We start from the raw sequence: 20964 nt of genomic DNA on the forward strand, positions 1-20964 counted from the left end.
CAAACCTTTGCTCTTAAAATGAGCTTTAATATTTGGGGAGTAGCTGTTACACTACTCCAAATAAGAATATTTGAAACTAATTTTAAGCTACTAAAGATATGTTAATTGACTAAGTACCTTACCTTACCAGAGGACTTAGGTCTTTGTTATACACATTGGAGATAAAGCTTCAGCTGTGTTAGTACAGAGTTGTGGACTGAAGTCATGAAAGTATTTTGAATAGAAACCTGGTAAAACATATCTTATTCCAAACAACAGTTAATTCGTTACTACTAAATACTGATATTTGGCCTATTACATATACAAATTTTTCAGGCAAAATTGATAATTTTACTCTTTACATGCTTTTGTACTTCCTACATATTTGTGCGTACTACCCATAGGAAATGTCTTAGTGTATTTATAGGTGGTTCATCTAATGAAAAGGCTACAGGTATGATTGGATCACTTGTTTATTCTCTTGAGTTTCTATTGCTTCAACACAGATTATTAAATTCCGTGGTATAGCCACTGTTTTTAAATCAAACTTTCTATTCACATACTGATAGCCAATGTGTGGCTTGTGGTTTACAATTGATTTCAATTACCTAATGCTTTATTAGAGGCAAGTTTTCTACATGAAATCAGTGAGTGATTTCAGTGTAAATTTGTCTGACAACTCACTGTCCTTTCAGTGCTCTGGCTCAGACAACTAAACAAAACCATAGACCCAGCTCTTTAAAAATGTTAATGGAGTTGATAACACACCCTCACGAAAAGAGGAAGACTCCATTTGCTTACCTTCAACTCCCAGCTTCACCCAGCTCAGGGATTTCTAGTAAGACTGAATCTGGACAATATTTACAAGATTTGACGTTTCTAATTAATGCTTATGTTTAGGTAAATAAAGTTTGTGAGGTGCTAGAAAAATGGCTTAGTGGTTAAGAACACTAAATACTGTTCCTTTATAGGACATTTAAGAACTCAAACTAGATTGCCTGGGCTCTTTAACAAGGGAGGACAAGATTCCAGACAGATTATAGGCCTTACATAAGAACAATTAGTGAAAAAATCTCATTCTTTATATATCCAAAACAATTATGCTGGAGACAATAATTTGACATACAAGTCAATTTATAAATACAAGTGCTCAGTGTCCTCAACTTAATCCTTGAGGACTTACCTTAATAAATAATATCTTTACTATATCTTAATATATAAAAAGGGGGAGTTATCCATGTATGCCAAAATATGCTCCTTTTATTTCAATTTTAAAATTTTGGATGCCAAAGTTTATGGCACCCTACAACTAGACATACTTCTGCCTAGGTGAAATAGAGAGATCCACTTATTGACATGTTCCTGTCCAGATATTTTATATGGGGAAGAGGGAATGTTTGTGTTTTTTCTACAGGATGCTACAAGAGTGTGCCAGCTGCCTGAGTGGTTGCTGAGACTTGCTGATCCTGGTTACATGAAGATTCAGCTCTCGTGGTTCGGGTCCCTAGAGTCATTCCTCTGCCCTGAAAGGAAGATGGAAGATCCCCCCTTCACCTTTTGTCATCACAGAGATTTTCCCGTTGCTGCAGTCAGTGTTACCGCTGCGTGTGTTCCCGTCCCACTGTGGCCTATGCTCAGACTCTGCACACTGCTGCTTGCTGGGGAAGACTGGACTCCAGCCGTTGCTGTCCCTTCATTTCTCTGGTGACTCTTGCTGCCTTAACTGGTAACTGGTGTTGTCATTTTACAGACCGTAGCTTCACAGAAAGCTACCTGTGTAAAGCTACAGTGACTGGAGAACTCTGTCCTGGTTATACAGATCTCAGAAATGGTTCCATTGCCTGCTGGTTGTTCCAGAGAAGAATGACTGATCCTGAACTGTCCTGGAAAAGACCTTGACACTTTTGCTGCTATTGTAGCAGCCATTACTGCTGCAGACATTGTGTCTGCAGTGTCTGGAGTTATCCTCCCCCAATCTATTGTTAGACAAGTACAGTGGGTGAACTTTCTGGAGTAGTTACTAACAATTGAGAATTCTAAATTTTATTATAGGAGTGGCTTGACTATGGCCCTTGGTGGTAACAGCTGAGGAGGACCAAATGAGGTGCCCACTACTTATCAGGAGTGGCTCTGTTTGATACAGCCCTATGCTGTGGATCAGTATTCATACCATGGTTGGTTTACAAACTCAGATCTCAACAGTAACGTGTCAAGGCCGTTATCACTCAAGCACTTGTGGCCATTATACTAGGGGCCTCCCCTGGAATTTGGTTATCTTGCTCAGGACTCTCTCTGTATCTGAGTTCCCTGCTCCTGCACCCCATGGATCTGTGGATCCATTACACTGGGAGGAGAGGGACTCTCTCTGTATCTGAGTTCTCTGCTCCTGCACCCCATGGATCTGTGGATCCATTACACTGGGATTGAGAGAGACTCAGTGATCCTTTGATCAGCCCTTGCACATCGCTGAGGTTTCCTCATTGCACGCGATAGGGTGATCATGTCTGTTATAAAATTATATAAATTATAAGGGTGAGATGTAGAGGGCCGCAATAACATTCGCCACCACTAGATGGCGCTGTCTTCCACTGCGCCCCACGTGGTAGGCCAGGATAGCCTCCGCCATTACAAGATGGCGCCAACCTTCGCCACGCCAGCCGGCCCCCCTTTCAGGAAGTTAACTGTGCGCATGTGCAAGAGTGCCTTCATGCCAGGTCTTTGCCCACTCCAGGGCGTGCCTTATGAGATCATGGGTAACAACCAATCAGGTGTGGGTGCGCCGCACTAGGGTTTTATAAGCGCGCCATGTTGGCATGGTGTGGCTTTTTCCTCTTCTAAGATTAATAAGTGGTCACAGTAAGGATTTCTAAATGTCCGCGTGCTTCTTGCTGGCGGGAGGTCGCGCGCGGGACAATTCATCACATTATTTCTCTTTGGGTGACTTTGATAGATATTGAGAAAATTAGTGGATGAAATTAGACTTATGCTTATGTCAATCTATGTAGTTCCACAGTACTTATTAATCAAAGACATGGTAGGCCTTCTGCTAGGTGTGGTCTCCAGAAGGTCACAGATTCCAGAAAGGAAGAATAAAGGAGGCCATGAAGAATTGAGTCTGGCATGGCCATAGAGAGAAACTTGAAGCCTTGACTGTGTGGCTGACCGTGTTTCTTCATTTATACAAACTTCATTAAGCAGAGATTGATTCATATTGTTAAAAAACCTAGAAAACATTATTTCTGTCCCCAGATATGTGTTATCTCCATCTTGTTCATGAGTTTAAATTGTCAGTGTTAATATTTCAAATAACGGATTTATCATTTACCATCATAATGGTGTTATAAGTTTATCAGTGATTAACTGTGATTGAAAAAAATTTATTTTACAAAAATTTTCTCTATAATCCAACTTTTAATTATCTGGAGTATCTTTTTACAAAGGCACAATGACAAACCTTTTTAGCATGGCAGCTCATGACATTTCAGTATCACTGGACAGGATGAAAATATCCAATCCAGTCTGTGTAGTTAGCCATTTTATTACCAGTGAGTGTTTGACCAAGAATTAATGGTCAGAGTGTCCATGGTCATTACAACCACTGTCAAAAATTTTATCAATATACTGTTATAGTTAGTATAAATCATTTTATTAATAATATAATGATTAAATCATATCTTTTGGAATTTATTGCTATGTCTTCTTTTGTTTTTCTTTTGTTTCCTCCTCATAAGATACAAGAGTGGACCTTCATAAGTGAACATTCCTAAGAAAGAGGAGTCATGGGGTTCTGACACCTCATTCTTTCATACCTTTTCACATTATTGTTTCTCCATCTTTATAAGAGACTTTGTATGTTAGAGATAACTCCGTTCAATCTACCTATGTTTCTTTATATTGCTTCAAGAAATACAACTTTTGAGTGTGATAATTTTGCATCAGACTTCCGTGGGGGTTTATTAGGCTGAGGTTTTTAATATAATCTGCTGCTAACACTTTTAGGCAGCCAAATTATGTTTCCACTTTAAATTTTTTTCTGGTTATCTGTTTCATGTGGAGGACAGAAGCAGATATTCACATACTATTTTGGAGCCTTATCATGAAGTAGACATTTGTAGCATCTTTATGTGAGTCACAATCTCTAGGGTACAACAAATACCTACAAGTAGGGCAAGATAAGAATATTTGTTCCTGAAAGCTAAAGAAGTATTATGCATCAGTTCTTCTTATTGAAGAGTTTAGGAAGTATTTCTGGATTAAGGCATAATTGACTTTTTGAAAAAATTTTAGCCAAATATCGCCAAGTTGTAAATATATTAAAATCTCTCCAAACATTGAATATGCAGATATCAAGACAAAAACTGAATGACAGAATGGAAGTTTTTATAACATGCAAATATGCTTTGTTATATCTTTGTCAAACAGCTATGCTTGTTGTTCCCATTAGAAGTTGATATACCAGGCATCCACGTTTGCTCATTTGAATCAGTGATGAGAGGAAAAGTCATAGGTTATCAACTGTGCAGGTAAATAGAATTACAAGGTTTTTTCTTTTTAAAATTATTTTATTAATTTTTTATTTATATGAGTACAGTGTAGCTGTTTTGAGATGCACCAGCAGAGGGCATCAGATCCCATTACAGATGGTTGTGAGCCACCATGTGGTTGCTGGGATTTGATCTCAAGACCTCTGGAAGGGCAGTCAGTGCTCTTAACTGCTGAGCCATTTCTCCAGCCCCACAAGTTTTTTTTTTAAGTGCATTCCACCTATGCTCCTCTCTGTATTGCAGTTCCTTCAGATTTCCTATGGACCTCTCCATTCCATCTTCAGTGATAATGAACAATTTCCCTATGTATATCAGATGACCCCAAAGGACACATCACTAGCATTGGCAATGGTCTCCTTCATACTTTACTTCAACTGGAACTGGGTTGGCCTTCTTGCCTCAGATAATGATGAAGGCAATCAATTTCTCTCAGAGTTGAAAAAAGAGACTGAAAACAAGGAAATTTGCTTTGCCTTTGTGAACATGATGGCAATCAATGAGCTTTCATTCTATCAGAAAATGAACTGTACTACAAACAAATTGTGATGTCATCCACAAATATTGTTATCATTTATGGAATCACATACAGTATTATTGAATTGAGCTTCAGAATGTGGGAATCTCTGCTTATATAGAGGATATGGATCAACAAATCAGAGTTGGATTTCCCAACAAGTAAGGGAGATATAATTCATGGAACATTCTATGAGACTCTGACTTTTCTACAGCACCATGGTGAGATTTCTGGATTTAAAAATTTTATGCAGACCTGGTACCATCTCAGAAGCACTGATTTATATCTATTAATGTCAGAGTGGAATCACTTTAACTATGAGACCTCAGCATCTAACTGTAAAATACTGAGAAGTGATTCATCCAATGCCTCATTGGAATGGCTAATGGAACAAAATTTTGATATAGACTTTAGTGATAATAGTCATAGCATATACAATGCTGTGTATGCCATGGCACATGCACTGCATGAAAAGAATCTGCAACAAATGGATAATCAGGAAATAAGCTATGAGAAAGGAGCAAGTACTCACTGTTTAAAGGTACAGTTTTGTTTCTATTTTTATTGGAAATTTTATATACTTACGTTTCAAATGTTATACCCTTTCCTCCACTTTCATCTACCCTATCCCTATGTCTATGAATGCTTGGACTCGCCCCAAGCCACTCTCACAATACCCTGTCATTGCTTTACATGGTCCATCTCATACAGAATTACATGTTTTGTTGAGTATAGGGTTTTATATTAGGATCTGATGATTTTTTTAACATTGTCAGTTTCTCTTATGTCTCCCCTTTCATTTCTGATTTTGTTAATTTCCACACTTTCTCTGTGTTTGCTGCTTAGTCTGGCTAAGAGCTTAAGTGTATCTATCTTGTTTATTGTATAATAGAACTAGCTCCTGTTTTTCTGTTTGTTTTTTAATTCTTTGTATACTACTCTTATTTCTACTTGGTTAATTTCAGACCTGAGTTTGACTCCTTCTGTCTACTCCTGTTGAGAGTATTTTGTTCTTTTTTTTCCAGAGCTTTTAAGTGTTCTGTCAACCTGCTAGTGTATGTATGCTCCAGTTATTATTACTTTTTTTGGATGCACTCAAGCTATGAGTTTTCCATTTAGCACTATTTTCAATCTGTCCCAAAAGATTTGGTATGCTGTGCCTTCATTTCATTAAATTCTCCAAAGTCTTTTATTTTATTCTTTATTTCTTCCTGGACCAAGTTATCATCGAGTAGAGAGTTATTAAACTTCCTTGTATATGTGGGATTTTTGTTGTTTTTGAAGAAAAGACTTTGTCCATGGAGATCTGATACGATGCATGGGAATATTTCCATCTTCTTGAATCTGTTGAGGCTAGTTTGTTGAATAATTATATAGTTAGTTTTAGAGAAGGTTGCATCGATTCCTGAAAAGAAGGTATATTTCTTTGTTTTTCGATTAGGTGTTTTATAGATATCTGTTTATTCCATTTGGTTCATAACTTAGGTCAGTTTCAATGTGCCTCTGTTTAGTTTCTGTTTCCATGATCTGTCCATTGATGAGAGAGGTATTAAATTGTCTGACTTTATTTTGTGTAATACATTGAATGATCTTAGTTTCAGTAAATTTCTTTTATTATTGTGAGTTCCATTGCATTTGGAGCATAGATTTTTCAAAATTGAGAGTTCATCTTGGTAGATCTTTTCATTGATGCATACCAAAATGTTCTTCCTTAAATTTGTTGATAATTTTTGGTTGAATGTTGATTTTATTCAATATTAGAACATCTACTCCAGCTTCTCTCTTGGGAGCATTTGCTTGGAAGTTTTTATCCAGCCTTACTCTGAGGTGCTAGCTGTCTTTGTCACTGAGGCGTGTTTTTTGTATACAGCAAAGTGCTGAGCCCTGCTTATGTATCCACTCTGTTATCTATGTCTTTTTATTGGGGAATTGAGTATATTGATGTTAAGAGATATTTGGAAGAAATTATTGTTGCTTCCAATTATCTTTGTTGTTAGAAGTAGAATTATATTTGTATAGATATCTTCTTTGGGGCTTGTCAAAAGATTAGTTTCTGGCTTTCCCGAGGGTGTAGTTTCCCAACTTGTGTTTGAGTTTTCCATCTATTTTCTTTGTATGGCTGGGTTTGTTGAAAAATATTGTGTAAATTTGGTTTGTTATAGAGTATCTTAGGGGTTGGTGATTTAGCTCAGTGGTAGAGCGCTTGCCTAGCTAGCGCAAAGCCCTGTGTTCGGTCCTCAGCTCCAAAAAAGAGAAAAAAAAGAATATCTTGGTCTCTCCATCTCTATTAATTGAAATTTTTTCACAGGTATAGTTTCCTGTCCTGGAATTTCTCTTCTCTTAGAGACTGTATGGCATCTGCCCAGGATTTTCTAGTTTTCATCTCACAGTGGAGAAGTCTGATAGAACTCTGATAGGTCTGCTTTTACATGTTACTTGACCAATTTTTTTAATGCTTTTAATGATCAGACTTTATTTTGTAGATTTGGTGTTTTAACTATTATGTGACAGGAGGAATTTTTTTCTCTTCCAATCTATTTGAAGTTCTGTAGGTTTCCTGTATGGTTTGTAGGGATCTCTTTCTTTAGGTTAGGAAAGTTTTCTTCTATAATTTTGTTGATATTAACTGGCCCATTAAGTTGGCAATCTTTGCTTTCTTCTATACCTATTATCCTTACGTTTTGTCTTCTCATGGTTTCCTGGATTTCCTGAATTTTCTGGGTTAGGGGATTTTTCTATTTTGCATTGTCTTTAACAATTATGTTAATGTTTTTATAGTATCGTCTGCACCTGGGATTCTCTGTTCTATCTCTTGTATTCAGTTGGTGAATCGTGCATCTATGACACTAGATTTCTTTCCTAGGTTTTCTATGTCAAGGTTTGTCTCCCTTTGTGTTTTCTTTATTGTTTCAATTTCCATTTTTATATCCTAGATGATTTTGTTCAATTCCTTCTCTGTTTTGTTTGTGTTTTCCAGGAACTTTTAAAGGGATTTTTGTGTTGCCTCTTTAAGTGCTTATACTTGTTTACCTGTGTTCTTCTGTATTTTAAGAAATACAGAAGGGATTTAAGGGAGTTATTTATGTCTTACTTAAAGTCTTCTATCATCATCATGAAATGTGTTTTTCAATATGAATCTTTCCTTTCTTGTGTGTTTGGTACCTAGGACTTGCAGGCCAAAGGATCCCAGGCTCCTCCATAGTTCCTGTGCCCTGTTTGATCCTGCTGCATCCATCTTTGGACAGTTATTGGAGCAAAACTGGGGACTAATAGTGGGCTTAGCAGTGAGAGCACTCCTGGTAGACCAGCTCTCTCTGGATAGGTTTTGGGTCACATGGCTGTAATAGAGCCTTAACTCTAGGTGCAGAGAGAGACTAGAAGGATCTGTATAATTTCTTCTAACAGATGATGTTTGCTGTTGCATAGCCATTTAGAATCTCTCAGATGCACACACTTAATGAAATAAGAAATGTTTTCCAAAGTAGATGGCTTTCTGAACTTTTTTTAAGAAAAAATAAATCTAGTGACTTATAATTGTGAATGAAAATGAAGGCACAGTTTATCAATTAAAATTTGTACTTTCATATGGAGCACCCCAATATGCATCAGCATACCCCTTCCAATATTCAATTCAAATGGTACTTCTTTATGATTTTTTCCAAGATGAGAAGATGAGATTTATTTATATTCATCAATTAATTGTTGTTAATCATTACAAGGAAGAGTTTCATTAGGGTCCTCCAGTGATTCTGCCTACAGTGTTGACTCTGGGTAACTTTCTTGGTTTCTGAGAATAATTAAACAAGAAACAGTTTGGTATTCAGCTCCATTTATAAAATGTGTTAATAGGTGTGAATGTATCATTCTCACTGTGTATATGTACATTTTTATTCATCCTGTGTATCTGTGTTTATATTTGTTTTGCTTTGTACAAAAATGTTTATCTCTCTGTATGACTGAGATACGAGCAACATTTTTTGGTATGAATTTCTTTCCACAAGTGTGTTTGTATAACTATGTATGTTTCTTTTTGTCTTTGTCAGAGTATGTATTTTTGTGTAACACTGCATTTTGTGAGTATTTCTATATGCTTATATGCATTTGTATTTGAATACTGTATATGTGGATGCCTATTTCTATGTTCTTGTCACGGCCTTTGCCTGCCTTTTTGTCAATATGTGTGAGTATAACTTTTTTGTGTGTAAATATCATTCTGGGGTGGATAGTATATTTTATACCTTTCCCTGTGTGTTGCTGTCAGTCTGTATGTATGTTCGTATATGCATGTGCATTCCTTTATTTGTGTGTGTGTGTGTGTGTGTGTGTGTGTTTGTGTGTATCTGTGATTGCATATGTTCCAGTGTAGATATTTTGTGGAAATTCATATCTGTGTATGTGATTTTTGTGTCTGAATATTTACATATTTTGTATCAACATATATATATATACATATATATATATATATATATGCATGTGTGAGTGTGTGTGTAAATCAGTGTATAGCTATATTATATGTATGACTCAGGAAAGATGTAGCCTCTGTATGTGTGAATGTGCATGAGAGTGTGTTGCATATATAGGCTTGGTCCTTAAATTTTGTCAGTTTAGTTTTGTCTGAGAGAACTGAAATTCTTGGAATATTATGATAATTTCATTTTTTAAGTATTTTATTTTTCTTTTATTAAATATTTTGAATTTACATTTTATTTTTTATATTTCTTTATTATTTACTTTTTCTTCTTTTCTATCTTTATTAACTTGGGTAGTTCTTATTTACATTTCGATTGTTATTCACCTTCCCGGTTTCTTGGTCAATGTCCCCCTAACCCCTCCATCCTTTTATATGGGTGTTCCCCTCCCCATCCTCCCCTCATTACCGCCCTTCCCCCAACAATCATTTTCACTTGGGGTTCAGTCTTGGCAGGATGAAGGACTTCCCCTTCCACTGGTGCTCTTATTAGTCTATTCATTGCTACTTATGAGGTTGGAGCCCAGGTTTAGTCCATGTATAGTCTTTGGTTAGTGGCTTAGTCCCTGGAAGCTCTGGTAGGTTGGAATTGTTGTTCATATGGGGTCTCAAGTCCCTTCAAGCTCCTTTAGTCCTTTCTAAGAATCTTTCAATGGGAACACCATTCTCAGTTCAGTGGTTTAATGATAGCATTCGCCTATGTATTTGCTGTATTCTGGCTATGTCTCTCAGGAGAGATCTACATCCAGTTCCTGTTGGCCTGCACTTCTTTGCTTCATCCACCTTATCTAGTTTGGTGGCTGTATATGTATGGGCCACATGTAGGACAGGCTCTGAATGGGTGTTCCTTCTGCCTCTGTTCTAAACATTGCCTCCCTATTCCCTCCCAAGGGTATCTTGTTCCCCTTTTAAAGAAGGGATGAAGCATTCGCATTTGGTCATCCTTCTTCAGTTTAATGTGTTCTGTGCATCTAGGGTAATTCAAGCATTTGAGCTAATATCCACTTATCAATGAGTTCATACCATGTGTGTTTTTCTGGAATTGGGTTACCTTACTCAGAATGATATTTTCCAGTTCCATCCATTTGCCTCTGAATTTCATAAAGTCATTGATTTTGATAGCTGAGTAGTATTCCATTGTGTAGATGTACCACACTTTCTGTATCCATTCCTCTGTTGTAGGGCATCTGGGTTCTTTCTAGTTTCTGGCTACTATAAATAGTGCTGATATGAACATAGTGGGGGCATGTGTCTTTGTTATATGTTGGGGCATATTTTGGGTATATACCCAAGAGAGTTGTAGCTGGGTCCTCAGTTAGTGCAATGTCCAATTTTCTAAGGAACCTATAGACTGATTTCCAGAATGGTTGTGCCAGTCTGAAGTCCCACCAACAATGGAGGAGTGTTCCTCTTTCTCCACATCCTCACCATCATCTGCTGTCACCTGAGTTTTTAATCTTAGCCATTCTGACTGTTGTGAGGTGGAATCTCAGGGTTGTTTTGATTTGCATTTCCTTTATGACTAAAAATGTTCAAAATTTCTTTAGGTGATTCTCAGCCATTTGGCATTCCTTCACTGTCAATTCCTTGTTTAGCTCTGAACCCCATTTTGTAATAGGTTATTTGTCTGTCTGCAGTCTAACTTCTTAAGTTCTTTGTATATTTTGGATATAAGCTCTCTATCAGTTGTAGGATTGGTAAAGATATTTTCCCAATCTGTTCGTTGCCATTTTGACCTAACAACAGTGTCCTTTGCCTTACAGAAGCTTTGCAGTTTTATGAGATCCCATTTGCCTATTCTTGATCTTAGAGCATAAGCCATTTGTGTTTTGTTCAGGAAATTTTCTCCAGGGCCCATGTTTTGGAGATTCTTCCCCACTTTTTCTTCTATTAGTTTGAGTGTATCTGGTTTGCTGTGGAGGTCCTTGATCCACTTGGACTTAAGCTTTGTACACGTGATAAGAATGGATCAATCTGCATTCTTCTACATGCTGACCTCCAGTTGAACCAGCACCATTTGCTGAAAATGCTGTCTTTTATCCATTGGATGGTTTGCCTCCTTGGTCAGAAATAAAGTAACCATAGGTGTGTGGGTTCATTTCTGTGTCTTCAATTCTAATCCACTGGTCTATCTGTATGTCTCTGTACCAATTACATATAGTTTTTATCACTATTGCTCTGTAATACTACTTCAGTTCAGTGATAGGGATTCCCCTGGACGTCCTTTTATTGTTGAGAATAGTTTTAGCAATCCTATGTTTTTTGTTATTCCAGATGAATTTGCAAATTGTTCTGTATAACTCTCTGAAGAATTGGAGTGGTATTTTGATGGGAATTGCAGTGAATATGCAGATCACTTTTGGTAAAATGGCCATTTTTCGGCACTATATAGCTCCCTGCTCCTAAACTCGTGGGAGAGGGAGCTCACCGCCCAGACAGGTGGGCACTCATGAGACGGCACGGCGGGAAAGACCTCCAATACTGCCCACCCTTGCCCACATCCCTGGCCCAAAAGGGAACTGTATAGGGCCTCTGGGAACAGGAAGATAGGGGTACTCAAGCGTCCAATCCCCTGTGGTCTAGACACCACCTGGATCTGAAGGCACACAGTCAGCAGCTCCCTGTACACAAATCCTGTGGGAGGGACAGCTAAACCTTCAGAGGGGCAGACACAAGAGGCAAGCCAGAAGAGACTACACTCTGCCCACATTTCTGACTCCAGAGGAAAGCATCTAATGCCATCTGGCACCCCTCAGCACAGGGGCCTGTGAAAAGTCAGGGCAGGCCCTTCTGGTTGCCGCCCAACAGAGAGCTGAAATTCAGTCCCCCAGGAGCAACTTCCGGCCCTGGAACATAGGTAAGACCAACTTTTCTGCTCCAAGTGAATTTACATTTTAAATATTATCCACATTCCTGCTTTTCCCTCCAGGAACCTGCCATTCCATCTACCCTCCTTGTGCTTCTATGAGTGTGCACACACTCAATCACCTACTACCTCCCAGCTCCCTGACGTGACATTTGCTTACATTGGGCCATGAAGACTCGACATGGCCAAGGCCTCTCTTCCCATTGCTGCCTGACAAAGCCATCCTCTGTTACATTTGCATCTGGAGCCATTGGTCAATCCATGTGTACTTTTGGGATGGTGGTTTAATCCCTGGGAACTGGGAAGTTCTTGGGGTTATGGTTTCTAGATATTGTAGTTATACATATGGGGTTGCAAACCCTTTCAATTCCTTATGTCCTTTTCCTAAATCCTCCATTGGGGACCCTGTTCCAGTTCAATGGTTGGACAAGCATCCTTTTCTGTCTTAGTAAGGCTCTTGCAGAGCCTCTCAAGAGACAGCTGTATCAGGTTCCTGTCAGAAAGTACTCTTGGCATCCACAATATTGTCTGGGCTTGGTGTCTCTATATAGAATGGATTCCTCAGGTGTAGCAGTCTCTCCATGCCCATTTATTCTGTCTCTGCTCCACAGTTTTTCACTACATAATCACCTGTGAGCATTTTTGTTCTCCCATTTAAGAAGGTCTAAAGCATCCATTCTTTTGTCTTCCTTCTTCTTCAGGTTCATATGGTCTGTGAATTGTTTCTTAGGTAGTCAAAGAATTTGAGCTCAAATTGGCTTGTCAGTGAGCACATACAGTGTGTGTGTGCTTTTGTGTTTGATTACCTCATTAAGGGTGATATTTTCTAGTTCCATCCATTATCAAAAAAATTCATGAAGTAATTGTTTTTAATAGCTGGGAGTATTCCATTGTGTGAATGTACACCATTTTTCTGTAACCATTCCTCTGTTGAAAAACATCTGGATTGTTTTCAGCTTCTGGCCATTATAAATAGGGCAGCTCTGAACATCGTGCAGCATGTTTCATTGTTATATGTTGGAGCACCTTTCAGGTATATGCCCAGGAGTGATATAACTATGTCCTCACGTCGTACTAAGTTCAATTTTCTGAGGAAACAACAGCGTGATGTCCAGAGTGGCAATCCCACCAGGGATCTGTGTCACCTGAATTTTGATCTTCTCTATTCTGACAGGTATGAGGTGGAATCTCAGAGTTCTTTTGATTTACATTTACCTGATGACTAAGGATGTTGAACATTTCTTTTTGTGCATCTTGGTTATTTAATATTCCTCAGTCGAGAATTCTTTGTTTAGATTTGTAGCCCAATTTTAAAGGACAAAGCTTCTCTGTAAAGCAAAGAAAGAACACTGTCATTAGGACAAAACAGCAATCAACAGATTGGGAAAAGTTATTTACCAATCCTACTTCCGAAAGAGGACTAATATCTAAAATATAAAGAGAACTCAAGAAGTTCGATGCCAGAGAGCCAAATAACCCTATTAAAAATGTGGTACTGAGGTAACCAAAGAATTCTCAGCAGTAGAATATTGAATGAATGGGAAGTACCTAAATAAATGTTCAACATCCTTAGCCATCATGGAAATGCAAATCAAAACAACTATGAGATAACACCTCACACCAGTCAGAATGGCTAAGATTTAAAACACATTTGACCATAGATGCTTGCAAGGATGTGGCGAAAGAGGAACACTCCTCTATTTTAGCTGGGATTGCAAACTGGTACAACCATTCTGGAAATCTGTCTGGAGGTTCATCAGAAAATTGGACATTGAACTAATTGAGGACCCAGCTATGCCTCTCCTTGGCATATACCCAAAAGATGCTCTAACATACAAGGACACATGCTTCATTATGTTAATAGCAGCCTAATTCATATTTGCCAGAGACTGTAAAGAACCCATATGGACTTCAAGAGAGAAATGGTTACAGAAAATTTAGTATATCTATACAGTGGAGTACTACTCAGCTATCAAAAGCAATGACTTCATGAAATCCATAGACAAATCAGTGGAACTAGTAAATATCATCCTTATCCCAAACTCGCACGCACACACACACACACACACACACACACACACACACACAAAAAACACCCAAAAAACAAAATACACATGGTATGCACTCACTGATAAGTGGATATTGCCCCCAAAACTCACATTACCCAATATAAAATCCACACACGACATGAAACTCAAGAAGAGAGAAGATTAAAGTGTGGAAGCCCTTGAAAGGAGAAACAAAAATATTTATAGGAGGCAAAATGGAGACAAAGCTTGGAGCAGAGACAGAAGAAATGGTTATTCGGAGCCTGTCCCTCATGGGTATATATCCCATTTATATACAGCCAAGAAAACTAGATAATATTAATGAATCCAAGAAGTGTAGGCTACAGGAACCTGATATACCTATCTCTTGAGAGGCTTAGCCTGAATATGACAAATACAAAGGCACATACTAGCAGAAAACCATTGAGCTGAGAATGTGGTCCCAGTTGGAGCAGTTAGAGAAAGGATTGAAGGAGCTGAAGGGGCTAGCTACCCCAGAAGAACAATAGTAAACTACCAGACCTCCCAGGGACTAAACCACTACCCAAAGACTAAACATGGACAGACCCATGACTCCAGCTGAATATGTAGCAGAAGCTAGCTCCTTGGGCACCAATGGGATGAGAAGCCTTTGGTCCTGCCAAGGTTGGACGCCCAAGTGCAGGGGAATATTGGTGGTGGATGGGAAGGAGGAGTGGTTGTTGAGGAGAAGAACCTCATAGAAGAAGGGGAGAGGGGTGGCATAGGGGGCTTATAGCCCAGAAATCAGGAAAGGGAGTAACATTTGTAATGTAAATAAAAAATGTAATAAAAATGGGGGTATTTTATTCTCTGGAGAATTGCCTGCATTATTCAGTTCTTTGTATATATTGTATATAACCCTCTATTGTATGTAGGATTGGTAAAGACTTTTTCTCAATTGGTTGGTTGCTGTTTTGTTCTATTTACTGTACACTTTGATCTAGAGAAGTTTTGAAATTTTATGAGGTCCCATTTGTTGATTCTTGGTCTTAGAACATTAGTCTTTGGTGTTTAGTACTGGATAATTTTCCCTGTGCCTGTGTGTTTGATGCTCTTCCTCACTTTCTTTTTTTTATCAGTTTCAGTGTATCTGGTTTTAAGTTGTGGTTCTGGATGCTCTTGGCCCACTCTCTTCCTCCCTATTCATTATAGTACTTGAAATCCTACCCAGAGCAATCAGAGAACAAAAGAGGTCAAAGGGATATAAATTGGAAAAGAAGTCGAAATATCACTATTTGTGGATGATATGATTGTATATTTAATTCTGCCCAAAAATTCCACCAGAGAATTCCTCCTGCTCATATACAACTTCATCAAATTGACTGGATATAAAATTAAGTCATACAAAATAGTAGCATTTCTCTACTTAAAGAAAAACAGACTGAGGATAAATTAGGGAAATGACACCCTTCACAATAGTTACAGTTTACATGAAATACCTTGGTGTGATTCAAACAAAGCAAGTGAAAGCTCTGTATGACAAGAAATTCAAGTCTGTGAGGAAGGTCTCAGAAGATAGAACAATCTCCCATGCTCAAGGATTGGCAGTTATTATAGAGTAAAATGGATATCTTGCTGAAAGAAATACACAGATTTAATGCAATACCCAACAAAATAAAAGTCAAATTTTCAGAGTTAGAAAGAGAATTTTGCAAATTTATTAGGATTAAAAAAAAACCCAGGATAGCAAAAACTATTTTCTTTAATTGAAGAAGTTTGGGGGAAATCAACATCCCTAATGCCCTTCTGTATTATAGAAAAATAGTAACAAAAATTGAATGGTAGTCATATAGAGTCAGGCAGGTAAGATTAAATGGAATAGAACTGAAGACTCAGAAATGAACCCACACACCTATGTTCACTTTATATTTGACAAAGGAACTAAAAATATTCAGTAGAAAAAAGACAGCATTTTCAACAAGTGGTCCTGGTTCAACTGGAGATCATCATGTAGAAGAATGGAAATTTATCTATTTTTATTGCCATTTACAAAGCTCAAGTCCAACTGGGTAAAGTAACTCCACATAAAACCTGTTCGTTTCATTTCTCCAATTGCTTTTGTTGTGATTTCTCTTTTTTGTTCTTTAAATGATGTTGCCTTTACTATGAAATTAAAATACATTTTATGACTTGAAGGAACCATATGTAGATTGTTGTGCAATGCTTCCCTTTTAGCTATTCTCCTTTATCAGAACGATTCACTTTACTAATCCTCTTGGGGACAGAGTGGTTATGAAACAGAGAGAGAGAGAGAGAGAGAGAGAGAGAGAGAGAGAGAGAGAGAGAGAGAGAGAGAGAGCAGGAAGACTATGATATTGTTCACATTCAACATTTCTCTCAACACCTTCAGATTAAGGTGAAGATAGCAAAGTTCATCCCATATTTACCACATGGTGAACACTTTCACTTATATGGAGACATGATTGAGTTGGCAAGAGGGAGTAAAAAGGTTGGTGTGTACTCACTGATTTATATTACATAGCAGTAACACTGAACATATTGAAATACTGTATCACTTCATGACCCAATTTCTAGGCTCCTATTTTATGTTTCTTTTTTAAATTTTAACACATTTTACTAATTCTCTGAAGATTTCATACCTGCATAAAGTATACATTTGTCATGTGAGAATAATTATCTGAAATATAATAAATATAAAACTGTTACCACTGTTTGATATTCTTTCCGTTAAAGAGAACAATATTCTATTCATATCATTGTTATTACACAGTAATTTCCTCCCTTACCTTAAACCTCTAGAACACATGTTGATATAAGTGAGAATAATGTTACAGTTATGAAATACTAAAATCATAATTGCTAACACTTGTCATTATACTCAAAAATGTTCCCCATATAATAGAAGGACATATACCAGTTTCCCTAATGAATAGAATTACAGAAATCATATTCACAGAAACATCAATTTTTAATAAACTTGAAAAACCTGTTCACACTTTTAAGTAAAATGATCAAAATTTCAAAGGAATATATAGACAGCACTAGTACAACAGACAAAGAAACAGCTACTAATACCATTAAATATGGTAACTACAGCAACCAGACAAAAGTAAAAATAATTTTCCATTATAGTTAGAAAATTTTTTGTAATATTCTCTAAGTGTAATCAATGACCAGAAGACTCTTTATATTTTAAAATATTATTTGGTGTCTTCAGAATGTATGGAGACTCATTCACATATAAGAAGAGAACTTTTTTTCATAAAATGGGAGGAAAACATTAAAATGTGTAATAAGAGGGAAAAATTGGATAACCATATCTTTGATGCATATGTATGGAATATTTCTTGACTAAAACACCCAACAAAAGAACATAATGTACAACAGAAAGATCATTCTCTGAGAACAGGGAGACTTTAATCCAGAGATGCAAGCATGGTTCCACATATACAGATTATTTGAATGTAATGCACCACACCATATAGAATTACATTATATTCCATACACATTCAGAAATGGCTGTTAACCAAGCCCAAAATTCATTCAGATTTAGAGAAATAAAACAAGTGATTGAACAAAAGAAAGATATTGATATGACATTTTCTTTCATGAACCTCTTCACAGTACTATAATACATGCAGAGAAAATTATTATTTGTAAAAGTCAGAAATAATGACAAGTAGTTTTGGTTGGTTCATTTTTTATACAAGCACTTTAGAAACAGTGGTCTGAAAATCACAGTGTGTTTCTTGCCAGTCTGCCCTATACTGTGAGCTCAAACCTGTCATGTGTGATATGGAGGAACTACCTTAAAATATATTAACATGAAGAACAAGTATGCCCTTTTCCATAATCTAACTCAAAATATTCTTTAAAACATTACAAATGTTAGCATAAATATAAAGCAAAGGATGGGGGAAAATGAGACACTTCATATTTACGGTCATTATACAGAACTTTATCATTTCCAACCATAGTAAAAGAGTATCTGCATATTCCACTATTTTTTAATATACAATATCCCATACTTTACAATGCTAATTTATTCAAGGTAATATTTGTTATCAGTGATATAAACGCATACTGTTCCTCTTTCAAATGTCTTCAAATACTAATTTGCTTCTTTGTTGCTTTAACTAAACTTTGATCATAAGAAACATGGGAGGAAGGGGTGATTTGATGTTTGGCTTATAGTCAGAGAAAGACATAAGTGGATATCAGGAGACTAGAACTAAGGCATAGATCTCAAGAGAAAACTATTTTCTGTCTATATTTCCCTCAGTGAGATGGGAAATCCTATATCAATTACTAATTAAGAAAATGCTTGAAAGGCATGGGGATAGTTGGCTAGTATTGGCAGAGAAGATATTTGAATTAAATTTTTCTTTGACACTTCCTGGTTGCTGCTGCCGCAGAGAGCTCGTGGACAGCACCCCTCGAGCAAACTTGAGCACTCCTGAGGCTGCAGAGCGGAAGAGACCACCAACACTGCCCAACCCTGCCCACATCCTTGGCCCAAGAGGAAACTGTATAAGGACTCTGGGTTCCCGTGGGGGAGGGCACAGGAGCGGCAGGACCCCTGTGCCTGAGACACCGCTGGAACCTGAAGGAACAGACCTGATAAACAGTTCTCTGCACCCAAATCCTGTGGGAGGGAGAGCTAAACCTTCAGAGAGGCAGACACACCTGGGAAACCAGAAGAGACTGCACTCTGCCCACATTACTGATTCCAGAGGAAAACACCAAATGCCATCTGGAACCCTGGTGCACGGAAGCTCCCAGAAAGGGAGCTGCAGGACACCGCAGGAAACTGAAGGAAACAGACCTGATAAACAGTTCTCTACTCCAAAATCCCGTGGGAGGGAGAGCTAAACCTTTAGAGAGGCAGACACACCTGGGAAACCAGAAGAGACTGCACTCTGCACACACATCTCGGACGCCAGAGGAAAACACATAACGCCATCTAGAACCCTGGTGCACTGAAGCTCCCGGAAATGGCGGCGCACATCTTCCTGGTTGCTGCCGCAGCAGAGAGCTGGTGGGCAGCACCCCGTGAGCAAACTTGAGCCTCGGGACCACAGGTAAGACCAACTTTTCTGCTGCAAGAGACCTGCCTGGTGAACTCAAGACACAGGCCCACAGGAACAGCTGAAGACCTGTAGAGAGGAAAAACTACACGCCCGAAAGCAGAACACTCTGTCCCCATAACAGGCTGAAAGAAAACAGGAAACCAGGTCTACAACACTCCTGACACACAGGCTTATAGGACAGTCTAGCCACTGTCAGAAATAGCAGAACAAAGTAACACTAGAGATAATCTGATGGCGAGAGGCAAGTGCAGGAACCCAAGCAACAGAAACCAAGACTACATGGCACCATCGGAGCCCAATTCTCCCATCAAAACAAACATGGAATATCCAAACACACCAGAAAAGCAAGATCTAGTTTCAAAATCATATTTGATCATGATGCTGGAGGACTTCAAGAAAGACGTGAAGAACTCCCTTAGAGAACAAGTAGAAGCCTACAGAGAGGAATCACAAAAATGCCTGAAAGAATTCCAGGAAATCATAAATAAACAAGTAGAAGCCCATAGAGAAGAGTCAAAAAAATCTCTGAAAGAATTCCAGGAAAACACAATCAAACAGTTGAAGGAATTAAAAATGGAAATAGAAGCAATCAAGAAAGAACACATGGAAACAACCCTGGATATAGAAAACCAAAAGAAGAGACAAGGAGTTGTAGATACAAGCTTCACCAACAGAATACAAGAGATGGATGAGAGAACCTCAGGATCAGAAGATTCCATTGAAATCATTGACTCAACTGTCAAAGATAATGTAAAGCAGAAAAAGCTACTGGTCCAAAACATACAGGAAATCCAGGACTCAATGAGAAGATCAAACCTAAGGATAATAGGTATAGAAGAGAGTGAAGACTCCCAGCTCAAAGGACCAGTAAATATCTTCAACAAAATCATAGAAGAAAACTTCCCTAACCTAAAAATAAAGATACCCTTAGGCATACAAGAAGCCTACAGAACTCCAAATAGATTGGACCAGAAAAGAAACACCTCCCATCACATAATAGTCAAAACACAAAATGCACAAAATAAAGAAAGAATATTAAAAGCAGTAAGGGAAAAAGGTCAAGTAACATATAAAGGCAGACCTGTCAGAATCACACCAGACTTTTCGCCAGAAACTATGAAGGCCAGAAGATCCTGGACTGATGTCATACAGACCCTAAGAGAACACAAATGCCAGCCCAGGTTACTGTATCCTGCAAAACTCTCAATTAACATAGATGGAGAAACCAAGATATTCCATGACAAAACCAAATTTACACAATATCTTTCTACAAATCCAGCACTACAAAGGATAATAAATGGTAAAGCCCAACATAAGGAGGCAAGCTATACCCTAGAAGAAGCAAGAAACTAATTGTCTTGGCAACAAAACAATGAGAAGAAAAGCACACAAACATAACTTCATATCCAAATATGAGTATAACAGGAAGCAATAATCACTATTCCTTAATATCTCTCAACATCAATGGCCTCA

The 20964-nt window shown here is 37.9% G+C and overlaps 1 pseudogene; it reads left to right on the top strand.

The window, feature by feature from the left end:
- The window catches only part of Vmn2r116l-ps28 (vomeronasal 2, receptor 116 like, pseudogene 28), a 60697-nt pseudogene that overhangs the window by 30079 nt on the left and 9654 nt on the right, over positions 1–20964 (top strand).

This window comes from Rattus norvegicus, chromosome 1 (assembly GCF_021556685.1).
Source record: "Rattus norvegicus strain SHRSP/BbbUtx chromosome 1, alternate assembly SHRSP_T2T, whole genome shotgun sequence".
Lineage (NCBI taxonomy): Eukaryota > Metazoa > Chordata > Mammalia > Rodentia > Muridae > Rattus > Rattus norvegicus.